General features: G+C 43.0%; 1 protein-coding gene and 2 pseudogenes across 4 annotated transcripts in view; 2 read left to right on the top strand and 1 right to left on the bottom strand.

The window, feature by feature from the left end:
• DST (dystonin) overlaps nucleotides 1-27,184 on the top strand; it is a 508,664-nt gene that overhangs the window by 17,657 nt on the left and 463,823 nt on the right. The gene's annotated exons all lie outside the window — the stretch shown is intronic.
• Nucleotides 204-27,184, bottom strand: LOC136320973 (nucleophosmin-like; annotated as a pseudogene).
• On the top strand, nucleotides 20,409-20,604 carry LOC136321506 (small nucleolar RNA U3; annotated as a pseudogene).

The raw sequence follows: 27,184 nt of genomic DNA, 5'->3' as shown, positions 1-27,184 counted from the left end.
ACCATGCACGGAGCACCATCAGTACACACCGAAATAAGTTTATCCATCGGTAGATTTTTTTCTTTAGCAAACTCAGTGAAAGACTTGAATAAATCCTCCCCTCTTGTTGTCTCTTTCATAGGCAAAAGAGCAAGACTTCCCTCACGTAGTGTGTCACCGACAGCATACCTTGCAATCATGCTGAACTGGGATAAACGGCTTACGTCTGTTGACTCATCCAAAGCGAGAGAAAAGAATGGTGCTGTATTTATGTCTTTCACTTGTGTTGCCTCAATTTGATTTGCCATCATGATGGTACGATCGTGAACAGTTCTTGCTGACAGAAGCATGTCTTTTATTCGTTTGATTATCTTGTCTTTATCCGAAAAGTCGTCAAAAATTTCATTGGCCACATCAAGCATAAATGTTTTGGCATACTCACCATCTGTGAATGGCTTTCTATTTCTCACAATTGTGAAAGCACCAGCAAAGCTAGCCAAATTCCAGTCACCTTGTTGGGCTCAAACACGGAGTTGCTGCTGACTAGCTTGCACTCTTCACAGTGGCTCTTGACATGCTTTCTTCCTGCTGTCCCCCACTGGATATTTCGATGCAAATGTAGTATGGCGTGTGTTGAAGTGCCGCTTTATATTTGACCATTTCATTGATGCAATTTTATCATTGCATATTAGACACACTGCAGAACCTGCTCTCTCCACAAAGGCGAATTCCTCTGTCCATTCCTGCTGAAAAGTATGATACTCCGCATCATTTTTCTTTTAGTCATCTTCTTCGTCAAAAGGGTTTCTGCAATTAACTAGCTGACTACTTGATTAAAAGGAGGGAAGTTTACTTCCTGACCTCACAATGACCCGTGTATGTTATGCATTATCCAATAAAAATTTGATGTTGTCCCGGAGGACAGCTGTGATTGGCTCCAGCCACCCACAACCATGAACATGAGCGGTAGGAAATGAATGGATTGTAATACATGAGAATGTTTTATATTTTTAACGTTATTATTTTATTAAAGATTTATCTGCGAGCCAGATGCAGCCATCAAAAGAGCTACATCTGGCTCGCAAACCATAGGTTCCAGCCCCTGTTTTAGACAAAGCAAGTCTCAGGGAGTGGGGGAAATAGAGTCCTGATGGAAGACGTTGCATAGTATTGTGGTCACTTTAGCAATCTATCATAGATAATTTTTTGATTTATGTCTAGCTGGCAGCTGTCTACTGTTCCCAAAGCACTCATTTTAAGCATTTTCTATTGTTTTGCTTTGACAATATATATATATATATTTTTTTTTTAGAGAGGAGAGGGAGAGACAGAGAGAGAGAGAGAAGAGAGACAGAGAAGGTGGGGAGGAGCTGAAGCATCAACTCCCATATGTGCCTTGACCAGGCAAGCCCAGGGTTTCGAACCGGTGACCTCAGCATTTCCAGGTCGACGCTTTATCCACTGCGCCACCACAGGTCTGGCCTGACAATCTTTTTCAATACCTTGGCTTTTATATATAAAGAAATTACTTCTATCTGAAGCTTCTAGGCCTAACTGAATTTTTCAAAAAGTTTTTGCCTGACCTGTGGTGGCACAGTGGGTAAAACATTCAACCTGGAATGGTGAGGTCACCAGTTCAAAACCCTGGGCTTGCCCGATCAAGGCACAAGGCACATATGGGAAGCAACTAGTATGAGTTGATGTTTCTCACTCCCCCCAATCCCGCTTCTCTCTCTCCTCTCATGAAAAATCAATAAATAAGACCTTAAAAAATTTTTTTTGAGGGTTAATTTCCAGCTTTAGATTATTTCCCATTACCTCAGAATTCCTTCCCATGCCTGTTTGCAGCCATGAGAAATGTTTCTACCTGTTGCCCCACAAAACCACTAATCTCATATCAGTGTTCATAGATTTGCCTTTTCAGGACACTGTATATAAGTGGAATCATAGAACATGTAGTCTTTGCATCTGACCTCTTTCATGTAGGTTAATGATTTTCAGGTTCATTCATGTTATAATATGTGTCATATTGTAACATGTATCAGTAGTTTGTTCATTTTTATTGCTGAATACTATTTCATTCTATGAGCATACCAGACTTTGTTTATCCATTCACCAGTTGATAGACATTGGCTCCCCACCCCCAATTTTTAGCTATTATAAATAATGCTGTGATGAATATTTGCTTAAAATCTTCTTCAGCCTGACCTGTGGTGGCGCAGTGGATAAAGCGTCAACCTGGAAACGCTGAGGTTGCCGGTTCAAAACCCTGGCTTGCCTGGTCAAGGCACATATGGGAATTGATGCTTCCTGCTCCTCCCCCTTCTCTCTCTCTCTCTCTCTATCTCCCGCCCTCCTCTCTAAAATGAATAAATAAATAAAAAATCTTCATCATCATTATCTTCATCAGTTGCAAGTTTTGCATTTGTGTGTGTGTGTGTGTGTGTGTGTGTGTGTGTGTGTGGAAACTTGCTACCGTTTCCAGGGACCAATCATGATCACTTTCCACGTATACTTAGGACTTCTACATTCTCCTCCCCTTCATCTTCTAACTCAGCATTCCCCCCCCCCCACAGCTATTAAGTGCTTTCCATTAATCTACACAGTCCCTGAACCACATTACAACCATAAGACTGTATAAGTTATTGCAAAGTCCCCAAAGAAACTGTTGGTTTTACAGACATTTTCAAATTTGCCAGTGTTACTGCAATTGAACTGCCTTCATAATTCATTGCCTCTGCTTTAGCAATGTATATTTTATCCTTTGCAACAACCCCTAAACTGACTGTTCTTAAAGACAGCTGGTGCTTATTTTCATCACTATCTATTTCAAAGTGATAATTTTTGTCAGCCTTTAGTTCACACCCAAAAGATAGTTCTGGGGTCTCAGGGAGCTGATGTCCAGGACCATTGAATCTTCCCTGAGGCATTGGCACACACTTAGGTGGGAGAGAAGACAGATGTAGATAAATAACTACTGTTACAGAGAACAGCTATACAGGACAGACTCACACCAGGGCTAATCTTTGCCCATTTTTAAATTGGGTACTGTATCCTCTTATTGAGTGGAAAGAATTTTTTATATATTCGGGATTTTAGTGCCAGTAACCACAGCCACCATCACAGCCGCTTGGCCCGTGCAGGTTTGCATTTGATTTGGGCAGATGGTAATGAAAAAACGGAGCCAAGAACTGGTGGGCCATTGCCTTTAATCCTAGCTTGCACCTGGCGGGCAAGAAATACACACAGTGGGAAAACACTTCTCTTTCCATTCAGGGCTCCCAAAGCCACTGACTTATCCGAGTTTCCTAGAATCAAAGGTGTTTATCTCACCAGCCTTATTCACCTCTGTTCCCCATCTCTTTCTCTCTGCACAAACTCTGCACAAACTGGCTTCTCCTTCAGCACTCAGCCATCTTGGCTGCTTCTTCTCTCCTCCACGTGGCCTTTCTCTGCTCTCCTTTTGCAAGGGCTCCTCCAGCCCCATTTTATAGTGTAGAAATCTAAACCTTTAATCCAATATACAAACAAGGAAGTCTCTGATACAAAGTCACTTATCTGAGGCATAATGGGATTCCTCATGAGGTGCACCACCCCACATCATGCAACAGTCAGGGTTGTGGGGAAAAGCTTAGTTTTGAAAAGATCTTAGTATTAAAAGGGTGGAAAAGGGTTAATCTTAAAACTCAGCCTTAGATTATAAGGACCCTGCCTGCTTACAGCGTGTCCCCCATACCCAATGCAAACTATAAGCAAGCAAACATACACATCATATTTACAAACTTATTTGACCAACAGGGATATAAGACTTTTAATAGACTTGTGACTTACAAAGGTTTTCTTATGCTGTGGTTTGTCTTTTTACATACTTAAAAGTATCTTGTTAAGTGCAAAAGTTTTAAATATTAAGTCCAATTTATCAGTTATTTTCCTTTATGGATAGTAGTTTCTTTTCTTTCTTTTGTTTTTTGTGTATCATATCTAAGAACTCATTGCCTCACTCAAGGTCATGAAACTTTTTTTTTTTGCTGTGCTTTTTCTAGAAATTTTACAGTTTTAGTTCTTATGTTTAGTTTGGGATCCATTTTGAGGTTTTCTTTGTTCTCTAAGTTTGTGAATTACTGGTATTATTTTTATTAAATATTTGATAGAGTTCATGAATAAAGTAATTTGAGGTCAGTGTTTTTTTTGGGGGGGAATATTTTAAGTTATCAACTTAAAGTTTAAGTCTTCGATTTCTTTACTGTTTATATGCCTATTCAGATTTTTTAATTTCTTTTTTGAGTCAGTTTGGTAATTTGTATCTTTCTAGGAATTTGTTCATTTCAGCAAAATTGTCTAATTTGTTGGCCTAATAGTATTCGCACTTACTCGTATTAATTCCTGTATGGTTGGTAGTACTTTCAGATTCCTTTTGTTTGTCTGGTTAGAAAATTGGGGGTTTTGTTATCCTGTTTTATGGCATACTTCTGTGACTGTGCTTGCATCCAGGGCCAACGGGTGGGAAGAAAGAGGGAATATAAAGTGATAGGAGTTTGTCCCACTTTCTCGGGCCCAGAGGAAGGTTTCCTTCCAAAGAGTTTTGGTTCCTTTTCCATTGGGACTTCCAATGCCATTGCCGTGGCACTGCTGGAAGGCTGGGGCTTAGAAGTGCTCAGAGAAGAAACAAATGGTAGATTTCTGCCTTCCAAGACTTAAGAATTCCCTGTTTCCCTCCTCAAGCCAGGATAGAGGTGGTTTTCCTGGAGCTCTCTCTGTGTGGGCCTCACACCCAGCCAGGGTTGGCTTTCAGGCTGGGTTGCTGTCTTGCTTTCAGTCCGGGGGATACTGGAGGGAAATATGGCAAACTCACCATTGATTTAGCGGTACTTCAAATCCTGGCTTTTTAAAAAAACTTCAAGTCCTTTGCTACTATTTACTTTTCAGGATCCTCAAATCTTGTATAATTTTATTAATCAATGTCACCCAATAAATTCAATAAAAACATACAAGAATCCTTAAATGGCTGCTGGGTGCATTCTGTTCAGTTGTATATATAATTCTGTTCAGTGAGAGACATTTTACATTTTAATTAGTCTGGCCCACCCTCTGCGTTAAGCCTATTGCTTTTTTTTTTTCCCCCTTACTTTTTGGAAAGTCTTGTCGCATTTTGCCATTTACAATAGTAAGGTGATGCCGGGAGACATGTATATTGCTACACATAACTCATGCAGTACCGAAATTTCCATTTATTTGACTACTATACAGAAATTTTAGAAATCTAACCTCAATACATTTTCATTTGAAAATTTTTTTTTCCCTGTTTAATATTCTCCAGATATTCTGGATTTCCCTCCAAATCCGGAAAACTCAATAGAGATTACAGAACTGCTGGCAGATTTTACAGAAAACGATATACATTTAATCATGACTGATGTTATTTGCAAAGAGAGTAAACTCTCACATTAAGAAGTAGCCCATTAATAAGTTTTAAATAACTAACAGCAACTCTGGAAAATCATTAACAAACGTTAAATAAATAAATTCCTGCCACGGCCCACTCTACAGTGAACTAATGGAGGAGTTTGCAAGCATTTGCGAACATTTCAGACCAGCCTAGGGTATAACTGCCTCCTGTGAAAGCTTCTGTAGTGTGTCCCAAAGGAATCGCAGATATATCTGGGAAAACCTGGTGAAACTGTCTAGCCTTTTAAGAAAGTGATGCAGTGTAATAGAAACTTGCTGTACAAATAGAAACTTAAAAAAGCTTCAAATTCAATAGTAATGAGGTGTACTTTCTACACTTCTAAAGTTTTCTTGAAGGATTTTAGCCTTTGGAGGGCATTCCGAGAATCCAATGAAAACTATAGTCTACATCTCTAGAAATATTAGAGATATATAAGACATATACTTTGGCATATACTTTCAAATGCCTGCCCTCTTATTGCTTATCTATGTATTTCAGGGCAGAGATAGAGCTCATTTTTTTTTTTTTGTATTTTTCTGAAGCTGGAAACGGGGAGAGACAGTCAGACAGACTCCCGCATGCGCCCGACCGGGATCCACCCTGCATGCCCACCAGGGGCGACGCTCTGCCCACCAGGGGGCGATGCTCTGCCCCTCTGGGGCGTCGCTCTGCCACGACCAGAGCCACTCTAGCGCCTGGGGCAGAGGCCAAGGAGCCATCCCCAGCACCCGGGCCATCTTTGCTCCAATGGAGCCTTGGCTGCGGGAGGGGAAGAGAGACAGAGAGGAAGGAGGGGAGGGGGTGGATAAGCAAATGGGCGCTTCTCCTATGTGCCCTGGCCAGGAATCGAACCCGGGTCCCCCGCACGCCAGGCCGACGCTCTACCGCTGAGCCAACTGGCCAGGGCCAGAGATAGAGCTCAGTTAAGAATTGCCACAGTATTTCTTCCTAGGCCCCGAGAGTGGGTGCCCGTGTTGCCCCACGGACAGGCAGGGTCAGAGGCCTTTCTGTGGGCCGAGGGCAGAGTCTCTGGGCAGCCCCAGCGCCCTGGGAAAGCCACGCAGGGGAGGGAGTGAGAACTAATTCCAACGGTGGAGATTTTCCGTGCTGGAGGGTGTTTCACTCAGAGGGAAACGTAGCCGGTCTCATATCCTGGTTTGTGCGCGCAGATAAGGAGTGAGCGATTCCTCCGAGTGCCTCGGCAGTGCGCGCCCGTGTTATCGCACAGAGGGGCAGAGTCAGGGGCCTTTGTGTGGGCCAAAGCGGAATCTCGGGCTGCCCCAGCGCCTTGCAAAAGCCGCGCACGGGGACGGAGGGAGACTCAATTCCAACGCTGCAACTTTTCCCTGCGGTTGGGGATTTCACTCAGAGCGTGAGACTGCTGGCCAGATATCCTGGTCGCAGACAGTGAGTGAGAGTTTCCTCCAAGCGCCCCGGAAGTGGGCGCCCGCTTGTGTTACCGGACAGAGTGGCAGAGCCAGAGGCCTTTGAGTGGGCGGAAAGCCCGCCTGATTATGCTAGCAGCTCTGACTGACTGAGCCTTACCCAGAGCCCTGTGCTGAGTGGAAATAGAGTGGGGAGTTGCCAGCTCTTTGAGCCTCTTACTATCCAGGCAGAGGCAGCAGCAACCCCATAGCTGGATTATCAGGCTACTAATTGAGGAAGGAAAGACTAGGAGAAAGGCTCCAGGAACACGGACTCTCTCACTGTCGGAGCCTATAACTTCTAATGAGCTTTGACTGCCAACGAGACTAAAGCACAATACATGACATTGCCATAGAGACTTATCAACTGCAAACCTCTACCTGAGCGTGCCAAAGGGGCAGAACCCGGGATACAGAGTCACCGACCAGAAAGAGGGAGAGAAAAGAAAAAGCAAGAAGATAACCTCTCAAAATCAAGAATAATCTGCAGATTTTATAACCTATCCCATTTTATTATATTTGTTCGTTTGTTTCTCTTATCTTCATTCTTGATACTTTTTTTTCCTCCTCCAATTTGGCTGATTAACTCTCTACCGGTCTTACTCTCTCCTCTCCTTGAACTACACTACCCATAAGTGTTACATCTCCCATTATCTTTTCTCTTCTCTTCCTTTCTCTCTATGAGGGTTGCACTCTAAAACCCGTAACTCTCTCTCTCTCTCTCTCCTTTCGTTTTTCTTCTTTTAGTGGTTCCCTCTTTTATTCTCTCTCTCTCTTTCTTTTCTCCCTCTATATTAGTTTCTTCCTTTCTCCTTTACATCTCCTCTCATTCAAACCTCAATAACAAACAAATTATCTTATCTGGGATTCAAACTTATGTTTGTGGCATTTTGGGGGGTTTTTACTTGACCTTTTTAACTCACTAGCAGTGCTCCCTTCCCTGGCTCTCCATATTATCTAGTTCTTGTTCCACTAAATACAATAGTAATTTTTTAATTTGTCCCCCCATTTTTCCATTTTCCTCTTATTCCTCTCATCATAACTCTTAGACAACCAACACCTAAAAGCAAATCATTTTATTCTTCACCCAAATTTTTTCCTTATTTGCTTTTTGTGGGTCCATACGCTCTTTTTTTTTTTTTTTTTTTTTGCCCCTTTATTACTTTTCCCCAATTCAGGCCCTCCATCACAGGCATTGTTTGTTATAATTCACAGTCCACCACAAGATTTTCTCAAGAAAGAGGAGAGAGGAGAGGAGAGGAAAAAAGGAGGAGGGGAATAATTTCCTTTTTTTAAAAATTTTTATTTTATTTTATTTTTCTTTATTTCATTATTAATTTTTTTAAAAAAACAACTCTTTTCGATTTTTTATTTTTTTACTATTTTTTTAACTTTTTATTCTTTATTAAATCTCATTAATACTATCAACAAAACCACCCTCAGATGCCATTAAGGAAGAGAAAATAGAATATCATGGATACAAAAGAAAGAGAGGTAACACAGCTAGATGAGGAAAAATCTATGGAGAAAAAATTTAATATATTGGAAACTTTGGAGCTAAATGACAGAGAATTCAAGATAGACATCCTAAAAATCCTCCGAGATATACAAGAAAACACAGAAAGGCAATTTAGGGAGCTCAGAAAACAACTCAATGAACACAAAGAATATATGTCCAAGGAAATTGAAACTATAAAAACAAATCAAACAGAGATGAAAAACTCAATTCACGAGCTGAAAAACGAAGTAACAAGCTTAGCTAATAGAACAGGTCAGATAGAAGAGGGGATTAGTGAAATAGAAGACAAGCAACTTGAGGCACAACAGAGAGAAGAAGAAAGAGACTCAAAAATTAAAAAAAATGAGATAGCCCTACAAGAATTATCTGACTCCATCAAAAAGAATAACATAAGAATAATAGGTATATCAGAGGGATTAGAGAGAGAAAATGGAATGGAGAACATACTCAAACAAATAATAGATGAGAACTTCCCAAGCCTGTGGAAAGAACTAAAGCCTCAAGTTCAAGAAGCAAACAGAACTCCAAGTTTTCTTAACCCCAACAAACCTACTCCAAGGTATATCATAATGAAATTGACACAAACCAACAGCAAAGAAAAAATTCTCAAGGCAGCCAGGGAAAAGAAGAATACAACATATAAAGGAAGGCCTATTAGATTATCATCAGATTTCTCAGCAGAAACTCTACAAGCTAGAAGAGAGTGGACCCCAATATTTAAAGTCCTGAAAGAGAGGAACTTTCAGCCACGAATACTATACCCATCAAAGCTATCCTTCAAATATGAAGGAGAAATAAAAACATTCACAGATACAGAAAAGATGAGGGAATTTATCATCAGAAAACCCCCACTCCAGGAATTACTAAAGGGGGTTCTCCAATCAAATACAAAGAACAAAAAAAAAACAGAGCCACAAGTAAAAGCTCCAAAAAGAACACAATAAAACCAAATTTAAACTGTGACAACAACAAAAAGAAAGAGGGGGAGAAGATGGAGATTAACAGTAGCAAAGGACGATGGAGTGCAAAAGTACTCACAAAATAGTTCGCTACAATGAACAGGGTAGGGACCCTTTTCATTACTCAAAGGTAACCACCATTGAAAAAACCACCACAGAAGCACATGAGATAAAAAAGATAGCAACAGAGGAAAGATGTATGGAATACAACCAAATAAAAACAAAAGATAGAAAAACAAAAGAGAAGGATCAAACAAGACACAAAACTAACAGAAAGCAATCTATAAAATGGCAAGAGGGAACTCACAAGTATCAATAATTACACTAAATGTAAACGGATTAAACTCACCAATAAAAAGGCACAGAGTAGCAGAATGGATTAAAAAAGAAAATCCAACTGTATGCTGCCTACAGGAAACTCATCTAAGTAACAAGGATAAAAACAAATTCAAAGTGAAAGGCTGGAAAACAATACTCCAAGCAAATAACATCCAAAAAAAAGCAGGTGTAGCAATACTCATATCGGATAATGCTGACTACAAGACAGGAAAAGTACTCTGAGACAAAAATGGCCATTTCATAATGGCTAAGGGGACACTGAATCAAGAGGACATAACAATTCTTAATATATATGCACCAAACCAAGGAGCACCAAAATATATAAGACAGCTACTTATCGATCTTAAAACAAAAACTGACAAAAATACAATCATACTTGGAGACCTCAATACACCGCTGATGGGTCTAGATCGGTCATCCAAACAGAGAATCAACAAAGACAAAGTGGCCTTAAACAAAACACTAGAGCACCTGGATATGATAGACATCTACAGGACATTTCATCCCAAAGTGACTGAGTATACATTTTTCTCCAGTGTACATGGATCATTCTCAAGAATTGACCATATGTTGGGCCACAAAAACAACATCAGCAAATTCAGAAAAATTGAAGTTGTACCAAGCATATTTTCTGATCATAAAGCCTTGAAACTAGAATTCAACTGCAAAAAAGAGGAAAAAAATCCCACAAAAATGTGGAAACTAAACAACATACTTTTAAAAAGTGAATGGGTCAAAGAAGAAATAAGTGCAGAGATCAAAAGATATATACAGACTAATGAAAATGACAATACGACATATCAGAATCTATGGGATGCAGCAAAAGCAGTGATAAGAGGGAAGTTCATATCACTTCAGGCATATATGAACAAACAAGAGAGAGCCCAAGTGAACCACTTAACTTCCCACCTTAAGGAACTAGAAAAAGAAGAACAAAGACAACCCAAAACCAGCCGAAGAAAGGAGATAATAAAAATCAGAGCAGAAATAAATGAATTAGAGAACAGAAAAACTATAGAAAAAATTAATAGAACAAGGAGCTGGTTCTTTGAAAAGATCAACAAAATTGACAAACCCTTGGCAAGACTTACCAAGGAAAAAAGAGAAAGAACTCATATAAACAAAATCCAAAATGAAAGAGGAGAAATCACCACGGACACCGTAGATATACAAAGAATTATTGTAGAATACTATGAAAAACTTTATGCCACTAAATTCAACAACCTAGAAGAAATGGATAAATTCCTAGAAAAATACAACCTTCCTAGACTGAGTCAAGAAGAAGCAGAAAGCCTAAACAGACCTATCAGTAGAGAAGAAATAGAAAAAACCATTAAAAACCTCCCCCCAAAAAAAGTCCAGGCCCTGACGGCTATACCAGCGAATTTTATCAAACATTCAAAGAAGATTTGGTTCCTATTCTACTGAAAGTCTTCCAAAAAATTGAAGAAGAAGCAATACTTCCAAACACATTTTATGAGGCCAACATAACCCTCATACCAAAACCAGGCAAGGATGGCACAAAAAAAGAAAACTACAGACCAATATCTCTAATGAATACAGATGCTAAAATACTAAACAAAATACTAGCAAATCGAATACAACAACATATTAAAAAAATAATACATCATGATCAAGTGGGATTCATCCCAGAATCTCAAGGATGGTTCAACATACATAAAACGGTTAATGTAATACACCATATCAACAAAACAAAGAACAAAAACCACATGATCTTATCAATGGACGCAGAAAAGGCTTTCGATAAAATACAACACAATTTTATGTTTAAGACTCTCAACAAAATGGGTATAGAAGGAAAATATCTCAACATGATAAAGGCCATATATGATAAACCATCAGCTAACATCATATTAAATGGCACTAAACTGAAGGCTTTCCCCCTTAAATCAGGAACAAGACAGGGTTGTCCACTCTCTCCACTCTTATTTAATGTGGTACTAGAGGTTCTAGCCAGAGCAATCAGACAAGACAAAGAAATAAAAGGCATCCATATCGGAAAAGAAGAAGTAAAGGTATCACTTTTTGCAGATGATATGATCCTATACATCAAAAACCCCAAAGAATCCACAAAAAGACTACTAGAAACAATAAGCCAATACAGTAAGGTCGCAGGATACAAAATTAACATACAGAAGTCAATAGCCTTTCTATATGCCAACAATGAAACAACTGAGAAGGAACTCAAAAGAATAATCCCTTTCACGATTGCAACAAAAAAAATAAAATACTTAGGAATAAACATAACAAAGAATGTAAAGGACTTATATAATGAAAACTATAAACCATTGTTAAGGGAAATCGAAAAAGATATAATGAGATGGAAGAATATACCTTGTTCTTGGCTAGGAAGAATAAATATAATCAAGATGGCTATATTACCCAAAGCAATATACAAATTTAATGCAATTCCCATCAAACTTCCAATGACATTTTTTAAAGAAATAGAGCAAAAAATCATCAGATTTATATGGAACTATAAAAAACCCCGAATAGCCAAAGCAATCCTAAAGAAAAAGAATGAAGGTGGGGGCATAACAATACCTGACTTCAAACTCTATTATAGGGCCACGACAATCAAAACAGCATGGTATTGGCAGAAAAATAGACACTCAGACCAATGGAACAGAATAGAAAGTCCAGAAATAAAACCACATATATATAGTCAAATAATTTTTGATAAAGGGGCCAACAACACACAATGGAGAAAAGAAAGCCTCTTCAATAAATGGTGCTGGGAAAACTGGAAAGCCACATGCAAAAGAATGAAACTGGACTACAGTCTCTCCCCCTGTACAAAAATTAACTCAAAATGGATCAAAGATCTAAACATAAGATCTGAAACAACTAAGTACATAGAAGAAGACATAGGTACTCAACTCATGGACCTGGGTTTTAAAGAGCATTTTATGAATTTGACTCCAATGGCAAGAGAAGTGAAGGCAAAAATTAATGAATGGGACTACATCAGACTAAGAAGTTTTTGCTCAGCAAGAGAAACTGATAACAAAATAAACAGAAAGCCAACTAAATGGGAAATGATATTTTCAAACAACAGCTCAGATAAGGGCCTAATATCCAAAATATACAAAGAACTCATAAAACTCAACAACAAACAAACAAACAATCCAATAAAAAAATGGGAAGAGGATATGAATAGACACTTCTCCCAGGAAGAAATACAAATGGCCAACAGATATATGAAAAGATGCTCATCTTCTTTAGCTATTAGAGAAATGCAAATCAAAACGGCAATGAGATACCACCTCACACCTGTTCGATTAGCTGTTATTAGCAAGTCAGGTAATAGCAAATGTTGGAGAGGCTGTGGAGAAAAAGGAACCCTCATACACTGTTGGTGGGAATGTAAAGTAGTACAACCATTATGGAAGAAAGTATGGTGGTTCCTCAAAAAGCTGAAAATAGAACTACCTTATGACCCAGCAATCCCTCTACTGGGTATATATCCCCAAAACTCAGAAACATTGATACGTAAAGACACATGCAGCCCCATGTTTATTGCAGCATTGTTCACAGTGGCCAGGACATGGAAACAACCAAAAAGCCCATCAATAGATGACTGGATAAAGAAGATGTGGCACATATACACTATGGAATACTACTCAGCCATAAGAAATGATGACATCGGAACATTTACAGCAAAATGGTGGGATCTTGATAACATGATACGAAGCGAAATAAGTAAATCAGAAAAAAACAGGAACTGTATTATTCCATACGTAGGTGGGACATAATAGTGAAACTAAGAGACATTGATAAGAGTGTGGTGGTTACGGGGGGGAGGTGGGAATGGGAGAGGGATAGGGGGTGGGGAGGGGCACAAAGAAAACAAGATAGAAGGTGACAGAGGACAATCTGACTTTGGATGGTGGGTATGCAACATAATTGAACGACAAGATAACCTGGACTTGTTATCTTTGAATATATGTATCCTGATTTATTGATGTCACCCCATTAAAAAAATAAAATTATTAAAAAAAAAAAAAAGAATTGCCACAGTAAAACAAATAGATATCTTTGTCTAGATAGGATTGGGATCATTTTTGAAAATCTCTACCAGGTGAAAATTTATCTTGGGTAATGCCTTTGGTGGGGCAGGTTGAGCATTAATTCTCACTATGGTTCAGGTGTGAGATGTTGTAGATAACATTCTGTAAATTATCTGATATTTAGAAAAATAGTAAACATTCACAAAGTTGTCCCTAATCCACAGTCTGTCTACAACTTGAAATTCCAGCTCAGATCTTCCTGCAGCAATGGAGGTACCCTTCAGGTTGCTGTGTTCCAAGTTCATTTGCTTTAACAGTAAGAAAGTGCATATTCAGGAATAGGGGCTACAGAAACTTTCTGGGGACACGTTTCTCAGACTTCCTTCACCATGCTGCAGTGATAGGGCCCTGTGGAAAGCCAAATGGTATGCTGGACAGGACCCTGACCAGGCAGAGCGGTATGGTGGACAGGACCCTGACCAGGCAGAGCGGTATGGTGGACAGGACCCTGACCAGGCAGAGCAGTATGCTGGACAGGACCCTGACCAGGCAGAGCGGTATGGTAAATAGGACCCTGACCAGGCAGAGCGGTATGCTTGACAGGACCCGACCAGGCAGAGTGGTATGCTGGACAGGACCCTGACCAAGCAGAGTGGTATGGTGGACAGGACCCTGACCGGGCAGAGTGGCATGGTGGACAGGACCCTGACCGGGCAGAGCGGTATGGTGGACAGGACCCTGACCAGGCAGAGCGATATGATGGACAGGATCTTGACCAGGCAGAGCGGTATGGTGGACAGGACCCTGACCAGGCAGAGCGGTATGGTGGACAGGACCCTGACCAGGCAGAGCGGTATGGTGGACAGGACCCTGACTGGGCAGAGTGGTATGTGGACAGGACCCTGACCAGGCAGAGTGGTATGCTGGACAGGACCCTGACCAGGCAGAGCGGTATGGTAAATAGGACCCTGACCAGGCAGAGTGGCATGGTGGACAGGACCCTGACCAGGCAGAGCGGTATGGTGGACAGGACCCTGACCAGGCAGAGCGGTATGCTGGACAGGACCCTGACCAGGCAGAGCGGTATGGTGGACAGGACCCTGACCAGGCAGAGCGGTATGGTGGACAGGACCCTGACCAGGCAGAGCGGTATGGTGGACAGGACCCTGACCAGGCAGAGTGGCATGGTGGACAGGACCCTGACCAGGCAGAGTGGTATGGTGGACAGGACCCTGACCAGGCAGAGCGGTATGCTGGACAGGACCCTGACCAGGCAGAGCGGTATGGTAAATAGGACCCTGACCAGGCAGAGTGGTATGGTGGACAGGACCCTGACCAGGCAGAGTGGTATGGTGGACAGGACCCTGACCAGGCAGAGCGGTATGGTGGACAGGACCCTGACCAGGCAGAGCGGTATGGTGGACAGGACCCTGACCAGGCAGAGCGGTATGGTGGACAGGACCCTGACCAGGCAGAGTGGCATGGTGGACAGGACCCTGACCAGGCAGAGCGGTATGCTGGACAGGACCCTGACCAGGCAGAGCGGTATGGTGGACAGGACCCTGACCAGGCAGAGTGGTATGGTGGACAGGACCCTGACCAGGCAGAGCGGTATGCTGGACAGGACCCTGACCAGGCAGAGCGGTATGGTAAATAGGACCCTGACCAGGCAGAGTGGTATGGTGGACAGGACCCTGACCAGGCAGAGTGGCATGGTGGACAGGACCCTGACCAGGCAGAGTGGTATGGTGGACAGGACCCTGACCAGGCAGAGCGGCATGGTGGACAGGACCCTGACCGGGCAGAGCGGTATGGTGGACAGGACCCTGACCGGGCAGAGCGGTATGGTAGACAGGACCCTGACCGGGCAGAGCGGTATGGTGGACAGGACCCTGACCAGGCAGAGCGGTATGGTGGACAGGACCCTGACCAGGCAGAGCGGTATGGTGGACAGGACCCTGACCAGGCAGAGCGGTATGGTGGACAGGACCCTGACCAGGCAGAGCGGTATGGTGGACAGGACCCTGACCAGGCAGAGCGGTATGGTAAATAGGACCCTGACCAGGCAGAGTGGTATGGTGGACAGGACCCTGACCAGGCAGAGTGGTATGGTGGACAGGACCCTGACCAGGCAGAGTGGTATGCTGGACAGGACCCTGACCAGGCAGAGCGGTATGGTAAATAGGACCCTGACCAGGCAGAGTGGTATGGTGGACAGGACCCTGACCAGGCAGAGTGGCATGGTGGACAGGACCCTGACCAGGCAGAGTGGCATGGTGGACAGGACCCTGACCAGGCAGAGTGGTATGGTGGACAGGACCCTGACCAGGCAGAGTGGCATGGTGGACAGGACCCTGACCAGGCAGAGCGGTATGGTGGACAGGACCCTGACCAGGCAGAGCGGTATGGTGGACAGGACCCTGACCAGGCAGAGCGGTATGGTGGACAGGACCCTGACCAGGCAGAGCGGTATGGTAAATAGGACCCTGACCAGGCAGAGCGGTATGGTGGACAGGACCCTGACCAGGCAGAGCGGTATGGTAAATAGGACCCTGACCAGGCAGAGTGGTATGGTGGACAGGACCCTGACCAGGCAGAGTGGTATGGTGGACAGGACCCTGACCAGGCAGAGCGGTATGGTAAATAGGACCCTGACCAGGCAGAGTGGTATGGTGGACAGGACCCTGACCAGGCAGAGTGGCATGGTGGACAGGACCCTGACCAGGCAGAGTGGCATGGTGGACAGGACCCTGACCAGGCAGAGTGGTATGGTGGACAGGACCCTGACCAGGCAGAGTGGCATGGTGGACAGGACCCTGACCAGGCAGAGCGGTATGGTGGACAGGACCCTGACCAGGCAGAGCGGCATGGTGGACAGGACCCTGACCAGGCAGAGCGGTATGGTGGACAGGACCCTGACCAGGCAGAGCGGTATGGTAAATAGAACCCTGACCAGGCAGAGCGGTATGGTGGACAGGACCCTGACCAGGCAGAGTGGCATGGTGGACAGGACCCTGACCAGGCAGAGTGGTATGGTGGACAGGACCCTGACCAGGCAGAGCGGTATGGTAAATAGGACCCTGACCAGGCAGAGCGGTATGGTGGACAGGACCCTGACCAGGCAGAGTGGTATGGTGGACAGGACCCTGACCAGGCAGAGCGGTATGGTAAATAGGACCCTGACCAGGCAGAGCGGTATGGTGGACAGGACCCTGACCAGGCAGAGTGGTATGGTAGACAGGACCCTGACCAGGCAGAGTGGTATGGTAAATAGGACCCTGACCAGGCAGAGCGGTATGGTAAATAGGACCCTGACCAGGCAGAGCGGTATGGTAAATAGGACCCTGACCAGGCAGAGTGGTATGGTGGACAGGACCCTAACCAGGCAGAGTGGTATGGTGGACAGGACCCTGACCAGGCAGAGTGGTATGGTGGACAGGACCCTGACCAGGCAGAGCGGTATGGTAAATAGGACCCTGACCAGGCAGAGCGGTATGGTGGACAGGACCCTGACCAGGCAGAGTGGTATGGTAGACAGGACCCTGACCAGGCAGAGTGGTATGGTGGACAGGACCCTGACCAGGCAGAGTGGTATGGTGGACAGAACCCTGACCAGGCAGAGCGGTATGGTAAATAGGACCCTGACCAGGCAGAGCGGTATGGTGGACAGGACCCTGACCAGGCAGAGTGGTATGGTGGACAGGACCCTGACCAGGCAGAGCGGTATGGTAAATAGGACCCTGACCAGGCAGAGCGGTATGGTGGACAGGACCCTGACCAGGCAGAGTGGTATGGTAGACAGGACCCTGACCAGGCAGAGTGGTATGGTGGACAGGACCCTGACCAGGCAGAGTGGTATGGTGGACAGGACCCTGACCAGGCAGGGTGGCATGGTGGACAGGACCCTGACCAGGCAGAGTGGCATGGTGGACAGGACCCTGACCAGGCAGAGTGGTATGGTGGACAGGACCCTGACCAGGCAGAGTGGCATGGTGGACAGGACCCTGACCAGGCAGAGCGCTATGGTGGACAGGACCCTGATCAGGCAGAGTGGTATGCTGGACAGGACCCTGACCAGGCAGAGTGGTATGCTGGACAGGATCCTGGTTTAGTATTAGAGGACCTGAGGTCAAGCCCTGTTGCTTAGCTCACCTTGAGTAAGTCACTTAAAATTCTTGAGGTTTTAGTTACTCTTTCAGTAAGCTAGAAATAGTAGTATTTATTATATTGTTTTACAGATCATTGTGTAAATCAGTGAAAGTAATAAATATTATTTTAAAAATACGTAAGCCTACTAAATTGAAAGATAAAGGAATATATATTATAATAGCTTTGATAGCATGGCATCTTTTTTTTTTAATTTTTTTTTTTAAAGATTTTATTCAATTTTCAGAGAGGATAGAGAGGGAAAGAGGGAGAGAGAGAGAGAAGGGGGAGGAGCAGGAAGCATCAACTCCCATATGTGACTTGACCAGGTAAGCCTGGGGTTTCGAACCAGCAACCTCAGTGTTCCAAATCTATGCTTTATCCCACTGCGCCACCACAGGTCAGGCAGAATGGCATCTTTATTCATTCACCATGCATTTACTCATTAGTAAATTCCTATAATATAACATGCACAGGGCATCTTTAATTTCCCTATGCTTCTGGTTGGAAATATGGCCCCGTTCTCTCTCATGTACTTTTTAGAATCTCTTCATCTTGTGCAGGAAAGAGAGAATAAAAGAAAGTTTAGTGATACAGAATGAGAAAGTCTATGTTTTGCATAATACTTAAATTGGAAAAATCAGTATAATTAAGTAGTTTATATTCGTTTTAAAAATGACAGTCAAAGGAAGTAGGCTGATTTTAAGCTTCTCAGAAAATTCTGAGATCTCATCGTGCCCCACATCCTGGAGATGACCTAGTTATGCAGAAATGACACTAGCTGTCGTTTTCTGAGAGTTTTCCTATCTTTACATATGTCCTATCTCACTTAATCATCACTTGCCTAAGGTCACATGGCTCCCAGAGCTGAAATTTCAACCCTGGTCCTTTTACCTGCACCGTGCACACTCATAGCTACCTAGAAGCCGGAGAATGAGGCTGAATTACAACTTGCTGATCTGGCATTTACCTTTTATAAAGTTCATAAGGATCAGTGTTCATTTACATTCTTTAACTTTGAAAGCCCAGAATAACCTTTGAGCTTGCTTTTCAAGACTTAGAGATAGTGGTAATTGCCATCTGAAAGCAGGGTAGGGACTCCGATGGAATCGAGTTTTGGCTTTAAGAAATAAGGTTTTCTGAGCTCTGCTTTTTAATTTTTGAAATCTTTAAAAAAATGAAATTCCATTATTTAATCTATTTTCTGAGAGTTTCTTTTCCAGGCCTATTGGCATTTGCATTTCAATCGGAGTTATTAGAAAATAAGCAATGCAATTATTGTAGCGTGTGGCTAGAGTGCATTTTCTTCACTATTATTAGAAAGAAGAATGCGCTGGTGTTTTCCACAGGTGCAGTGTGTTAGGCTGAGCCGCCCCCTGCTCTGCAGTCATTGCCCAAGTGCGGGCTGCTGGTTACATGACCTCCTGACGCTGCAGAACAGAAGAAAACCAAGACTACATTTTAAACAACATTCCCAGTTGTTTAGACTCTCTTTAAAATATTTAGGATACCTAACGTTGGAATAGTTTGCTGTCCTGGCTGAGAGGTAAAATTGGGAAATTTTGGCTTGCTACTGCTATATACAATTTCTCTAGAAACCTTAAGAAAATAATGGACTCAAGCATGCCTGCCTTAAGCTGTTCTCTGAGAAACTATGGCAACCGGCTTTTAAATTAAAACTGAAGTAGTGTGTGTAGCTTAGAAAAACAGAGAGCGACTGCCAACTGATAAGGAGAGTGTACGGGAATAATCCAGAAATCTAAAAAGAAGAGGTTTCTTTTTAAATGTATTTGGAAAATTTATTATCTTGTTCAAAGAAACAGGAAACTTTTTTCTCTTTTATTGCATTCATTGGGGTGACATTGGTTAATAAAATTATATAGGTCTCTGATGTACAGTTTTAGAATGCATCATCTGTATACTGCATTGTATTGTGTTCACCACCCCAAGTCAGGTCTCCATTCATCACCATTAATCCCCCTTTATGCCCCTTCTAACTCCCCCCAAGGATGCTCTTTTAATAGATATCCATATTGGGCTTTGGAATATGTTATAACACTTTTAAAGAAAATAATAGTTTTTTAATTATTTTATTTTATTTTATTTTTTTGTATTTTTCTGAAGCTGGAAACGGGGAGAGACAGACAGACTCCCGCATGCGCCCGACCGGTATCCACCCGGCACGCCCACCAGGGGGCGATGCTCTGCCCATCCTGGGCATCGCTATGTTGCGACCAGAGCCACTCTAGCGCCCGAGGCAGAGGCCACAGAGCCATCCCCAGCGCCCGGGGCCATCTTTGCTCCAATGGAGCCTTAGCTGCGGGAGGGGAAGAGAGAGACAGAGAGGAAGGAGAGGGGGAGGGGTGGAAAAGCAGATGGGCGCCTCTCCTGTGTGCCCTAGCCGGGAATCGAACCTGGGACTTCTGCACGCCAGGCTGACGCTCTACCACTGAGCCAACCGGCCAGGGCCTTTTTTTTTTAAGATTAATATTTAAGTTAAGTTATGTTTCCTGAGTGTATGTTGACTGACAGTTTCCAGGGCCAGTCTGGAGCCATCCTCAGTTGCAGAGGGTAGGCAATCTCTGATAGTTACAGAAGAGGTGAGCTCTAGAGTACCCGATACCACGAGGAGGAATTGCAGTGTGCTCTCCTGAGTGTAAAGCTGGCTCTTGGTGTTGCTTGTGCAATTGCCTTTTGCCATTGGTGATCGTTCTTCTCTTCCTTTGGGAGAGTAAGAAGGCGAGAACGCAGTCTGAGTGGTAGGAAAAAAAAGAGAAACAAAAAGAATAGGTGAGCTTTTCCTTTTGGTACTGGAGACCCCAGCAAAGGGCACTAGTGGGCATCAAGAAATTAGTCAACTGTTCCCTGCTTGGGCTGAAATACAGCCAACGTGCTAGGTTGTAGAAACTCAGATAGTGCCAGAAAGGAATTTAAAAAGCAAAAACTAAGTGGAAAAGCAGGAGTTGCCATTTTTCTTGGATCAAAATATAAGTGTATGCTAACAACCCCAATGATGGAAAGATTGTATCATCCCCCTTGCCCAGGAGAATCTGAATTTATGCCTATTATTTTAGCCTCCTGTTTGATTAGTGCCCCCGTTCACTCTGAAGAATGTAGCTGTTTACCTCTTTCAAGGATCAACGGTAGGGGCGATAGCTGGAAAGATGAGGAGCATCTAATGAAATAACACGTCATAGTTACAAATATAAAGCTCGTAAACCAGCGACCATGTAGGAACTGGCTTTCACAATAGTCTGTTATTCGGTCTCCGTGGCTCTGGCCTCCAGTTCACCTTTATTATACTGTTGGCAGAGTTAGCTTTCTCTAATCAGATCTGATCTTCTGCTCCTTTTGCTTAATGGCTTCTCATTGCTTATGGGATTAGTACACCTTTTCTCCGTCTCAACTCTAACCCACCTCTAATGCGTACCTTACTCAAACAAGGCCCAGCTTCTTCATGCTCACTTTTCCTTTCTGTGTTTTAATCCTACTGCCAGTGCTGGAGTTCCTCCTCTATTCTAGGATGTGTGTGTGTGTGTGTGTGTGTGTGTGTATGGCAAATACCTACTTATACTTCAAAAAAAGGATTAAACATCAACTCTTTCTTCTCTTTATCTCACAGTCCTCCCTTACTCCTCCCAAACAGTCACCCTTCTGGGACTGGATGAGGGCAGTGGAGGTGAGGATTTACACATCTGTCTTCCGAAGGCAGGTTCTGTGTAGTGTTTATCTTGTCTCCATAGCCTAGTGTGGTATCTTGCATGGAAAGCGGACTTATTCACTATTTGTTGAATGTTTGATGTGCGGTAAATACTTGATGAATGGATGAATGGGATTGAGCAGGTAAAATAATTGGAGTCACTAGAGCATATCTGAGAAAACACAAAGTACCATAGTTGAAATACGGTTCTGCTGTTTGCTCTCCTCCCCTTTCTCACTCTTCTGCTCATCCAGGTACCCCCAGCTCTCATGCTGGATCTCTGGCCTCCCCGAACACCTCTCTCCAGTCTTGCTAAGGCTTGCCCCACCCCTAAGTGCCGCTTCGCTTCTAAGATACTCTTTGCCCTTCTTCCCCAAACTGCTGCCCGCAACTCCGATCAGAGTGCTGTTCTCATACTGAAGCGTGCAGCGAGATATAATCAGAGGATGATCACTTCTACCTAATTCATTCCAGGTTATAAAAGACTGGCAGGGAGGCGGTAGGAGGTGTCTGAAATTTGAATTCTACAATATAAGGGGTTGCTTGCCTGTTCAGATTTTTAAAATTTATTTATTTATTTATTTATTTATGTATGTATGTATTTATTTTTTCTTTACAGAGACAGAGAGAGTCAGAGAGAAGGATAGATAGGGACAGACAGACAGGAATGGAGAGAGACTAGAAGCATCAATTATCAGTTTTTTGTTGCAATACTTAGTTGTTCATTGATTGCTCTCTCATAGGTGCCTTGACCACGGACCTTCAGCAGACCGAGTAACCCCTTGCTCAAGCCAGCGACCTTGGGTCCAAGCTGGTGAGCTTTGCTCAAACCAGATGAGCCTGCGCTCAAGCTGGCGACCTCGGGGTTTCGAACCTGGGTCCTCCACATCCCAGTCCAAAGCTCTATCCACTGCGCCACCTCCTGGTCAGGCTTAATTTTAATTTTTAATTAATTTCAGCGAGAGAGGGAGACAGCTAGGAAGGGAGAGAGATGAGAAGCATCAGCTCATAGTTGTGGCACCTGTCTGTCTAACCTTCCCTTTCATGTAGTACAGCAATTTCCAACCTTTTTCATCTAATGGCACACAGAAACTAATTACTACAATTCTGTGGCACACCAAAAAAAAAACCCATGTCACATTTTTTGCTGATTTGACACAAAAAAAGTAGGTATAATTTTAATTCATTCACGCTGGATGGCTATTGTGTTAGCTGTCTTTTTTTAATTTGATGATCTCAGGGAAAAGAGGTCAGTACCCCTGACTAAAACGTCAGGTACGGCATGTTTTAAAAATTCTTGGGGCACACTGGTGTGCCTGCTGTGACACACCGGTTGAGAATTGCTGATACAGTATATTAGTGCCATCTCTACAAAGGTCTTCATGCCAGCATTTTGGATTGTGTCATCCTGTCATGACAAAGGAATATTTTGAGAGCTGCCTGCCTATAAGTAGTTTCAGCATTGCTGTCTTTATTAGCAGCATGTGCAATTAGTTGAATACATATTTTATTGCTTTTTGGGTATCATTTTAAATATAAATGAACGAACATTGGGAAAAAATGATTGCTAATGCAATCATTGTGATAAGGAAACTGGGTCTCATACAGCTAATGCACTATAGACAAAGACATAAAAAAATCATCAGGTGAGGCAGAAGAACCAGTTCTTAGCTAGAAATGGTTGCTCCCTGAATTTAAGCCCATCTACAGTTTTTTACTACATAGGAAAAAAAGCAAAAAGAAGGAATGTGTATAGAATTCTGGAACTCTGTTCTAGAAGATTATATACAAAAGAGGAGCTATAACTAAGGATTTTCTTTTCTTTTTTTTTTTTTTTAGGCCAGAGAGTTAGGAGACAGCCAGAGAGGACAGACAAGGACAGACAGACAGAAAGGAGAGAGATGAGAAGCATCAATTTTTCATTGTGGCACTTTAGTTGTTCATTGATTGCTTCCTTATATGTGCCTTGATGGGGGGGGGCTACAGGAGAGTGAGCGACCTCTTGTTCAAGGCAGTGACCTTGGTCTCAAGCCAGTGACCTTGTGCTTCAAGCCAGTGACCTTGGTCTCAAGCCAGTGACCTTGTGCTTCAAGCCAGTGACCTTTGGGCTCAAGCCAGTGACCATGGGGTTATGTCTATGATCCCATGCTCAAGCCAGCGACCCCGTGCTCAAGTTGGAAGCCTGCACTTGAGCCAGCGACCTCAGGATTTCGAACCTGGGTCTTCTGCATCTCAGTCCAATGCTCTATCCACTGTACCACTGCCTGGTCAGGCATAACTAGGAATTTTCTTATCTTATATTTTAATTTCTGGGTCTGAAACCTGAGTCTATCATGTGACTTTTGTGCATGTCATTTCTTTTGTGCTTTCATGAAAACTTTTATGGGGCAGGGGCTCCTGTAAAATGTCAGGAAGCTAGGCCTGGGTTTTCGTTCAAGTTGCCTAGTCTTCAGTGTTATTAACTCATGCTTTAAGTCTTTCTAGCAACTAGAATCTAGCTGATACCTCTGTTGCAGCTACTTTAGTAGATCCTAAGATCAGGGCCCTATAAAACCAGGGCATGGCACAGGCCTTTGCACTGTGTACTGAGACCTACAGGATGAGGTGAGAGGCCTTGACAACCGTTTCTCCTTTTCTTACCTGTTTTCCTTACCCATCAGGTAACCACCACCAGGGCCTGGAGGGCAGCTACCTCTGGGCCATTGGTTCCAAAAGGCTGGGTTTCACCAGAAGAGTGAACCCAACCTTCTGAGCTCTCATGGTCAGAAACTTAAACGAACTAAAATCAAGTTGACTAAGACCTGTCCCTACCCTTGAGGAACTCTCTGTTTTTAAACTTCTGTTTCACAGAGATGTAGGATCCTACTAGAAATGTGTTGTTCGTTGATGTTAGTGTGGATGCTTCCTTCCTTCTCTTTGGTTATACCTGCATTCTTCTGAGAGGTTCTTTGTTTTGTCTGTGGAATCAAAGGATAAATTGGGTTGTTATTGTTTGTTTGTTTGTTTCTGGCTTAAAATCTAAGACCAGGGGTCCCCAAACTACGGCCCGTGGGCCGCATGCGGCCCCCTGAGGCCATTTATCTGGCCCCCACCGCACTTCCGGAAGGGGCACCTCTTTCATTGGTGGTCAGTGAGAGGAGCATAGTTCCTATTGAAATACTGGTCAGTTTGTTGATTTAAATTTACTTGTTCTTTATTTTAAATATTGTATTTGTTCCTGTTTTGTTTTTTTTTACTTTAAAATAAGATATGTGCAGTGTGCATAGGGATTTGTTCATAGTTTTTTTTTATAGTCCGGTCCTCCAACGGTCTGAGGGACAGTGAACTGGCCCCCTGTGTAAAAAGTTTGGGGACCCCTGCCTAAGACTTTAGTAATAGGATTGGGAGAATAGAGAAAGGTAAAAGGAAAAACTTTGTAGTATTTGTATCTCTGTTGTAGGGATTAAAGATTTAGTTTGGGAGCATTTGCTATGATTGTTTATTTTAATTTTAGTTTAATTTTTTCAAAGGTAAAACATTCACATGATTAAAAATGAAAACAAAAATACATCAGTGAGGATTCTTTATCTCGTTATTTCTCCTCAGTTTTAAGAAAATCAATTTTTCTTAGTTTCTTGTGAATCTTTTCATTATTTATTTTTTATATACAAGGAAATAAAATTTTTTACTTTTATTCTTTTTTATGTGGATAGTACATATGTGTAAACTGTTTAACACCTCATTTTATTTACTTACTGTTTCTTGGAAAGCTTTCTGAAGAGAGCACTCTACTTTTTATAGCTACATAGTATTCCATCGTATACATGAAGATAATTTACTTAACCACCCTGATTGATGACATTTGGTAATTTCCTAATCTTTTTTTTTTTATTATAAACAATGCTTAAATGTAAAATTGTAGTCATGTCAAATGTTATTTTTAGGATGAATTCCCAGAACGAGAAGTATGGAGTCAAAGTTTATATAGTTCAGTACAGATAAATATTGGTGACGGATGAAGATTTGACTTTGGGGTCTGAACACACAATATAGTGCACAGAGGTGTGTTGTAGAATTGTGCACCTGAAACCTGTATAATTATGTTAACCAGTCTCACACCCAACAAATACAGTTAAAAAAATAATCATATGGCCCTCCATTGGTCTGTTTTAATTATTAACATTTTATAATATGATGTGGTCCCTTCTTATTGGGATACTGTGTTGCTTGGCCCTGCCTTTTTTGTTCTTTCATATAAATATTAGAATCAGGTTAATTCTAAGAAAAAAAATTTAGTATTTTTAATGAGACCATGTTAAATGTGAGTTTTGTTAAAGGAAAATTGAATCTTTATGATTTTGAGTTGTCCTATCCAGTAATTGGCAGGCTTTTCTGTTAGTTCAACTCTTTTTTTGGTGAAAGAGCCTTTTTCATGTACTTCTTCCACATTTCTTGTGAAAATTCCTTCTAGTATTTTATCTTTTTGGTTGCAACTAAAAGTAGGTCTCCCCCCCCCACTATATCTTCTGTTTCTAGTTTCTGTAAATGAAAACTATTGGTTAAATGGTCTTAGCCTTATAATCTGCTAATTTAATTATTTTACTGTTTGTAGGATTTTCAATGGAATTTTTTAGGTTTTCCGTGCGTACACTGTTGTCATCTGCAAGTAGAGATTATTGTGCACCCTCCTTTTCGACTTTTAACTCCTTATTTATTTTACTTGTCTGTTTGTATTGGCTAGGACATCCGGAAAAATATTATAGAATTGTAATAGGTACTCTTTTTTTGTTCCTGACGTCACTGGGAGTGTTTCTAGTGTTTACCTGTTAAGCAGAAGCTGGCTTTGGGGTTGAGATAAATACATTTTATTATGCTTGACAAGTATCCATCTGTACTGGCCACTTACCCTCGGTATCTCGACTTCACTTCGCTCCTCTATACTATACTCTCTGGTGTTGGAGCTGGGAGGCAGCCAACTACATACATTTCTCAGATGCTTTTGACAGCAACTTCTTGTTGGGATCTGTCAGTAGGGGGTGCAGAGGGGCCCCTGGGAGGTGGGATGAAGGAGAAGCACTTCCTGTCTCTTGCTGTTCTGGTCAGAGGTGCCCGGGAGGTGGGATGAAGGAGACGCACTTCCTGTCTCTTGCTGTTCTGGTCAGAGGTGCCCGGGAGGTGGGATGAAGGAGACGGACTTCCTGTCTCTTGCTGTTCTGGTCAGAGGTGCCCGGGAGGTGGGATGAAGGAGAAGCACTTCCTGTCTCTTGCTGTTCTGGTCAGAGGTGCCCGGGAGGTGGGATGAAGGAGACGCACTTCCTGTCTCTTGCTGTTCTGGTCAGAGGTGCCCGGGAGGTGGGATGAAGGAGACGCACTTCCTGTCTCTTGCTGTTCTGGTCAGAGGTGCCCGGGAGGTGGGATGAAGGAGACGCACTTCCTGTCTCTTGCTGTTCTGGTCAGAGGTGCCCCATTGAGGTGTCTCACTCAGCTCAGCCTTCAGCTTTCCCCGAGTATACCGGAAACAGTCTCCTCACAGGTGCCAGCAGCAACCCGCAGGCCCCCTGCTCAGAGCCGTGAGCCCCGAGTCAGAGGCCCTGCCCTCGTCTGGGCTCCTGGGGAACACACGGCTCCTGAGCAGGGCGCCCTTCTCACAGGTGTCCCACAT

This window comes from Saccopteryx bilineata, chromosome 1 (assembly GCF_036850765.1).
Source record: "Saccopteryx bilineata isolate mSacBil1 chromosome 1, mSacBil1_pri_phased_curated, whole genome shotgun sequence".
NCBI lineage: Eukaryota > Metazoa > Chordata > Mammalia > Chiroptera > Emballonuridae > Saccopteryx > Saccopteryx bilineata.
Note: the sequence above shows the minus strand (reverse complement) of the source record. Positions and strands in the feature narration are given on the sequence as shown.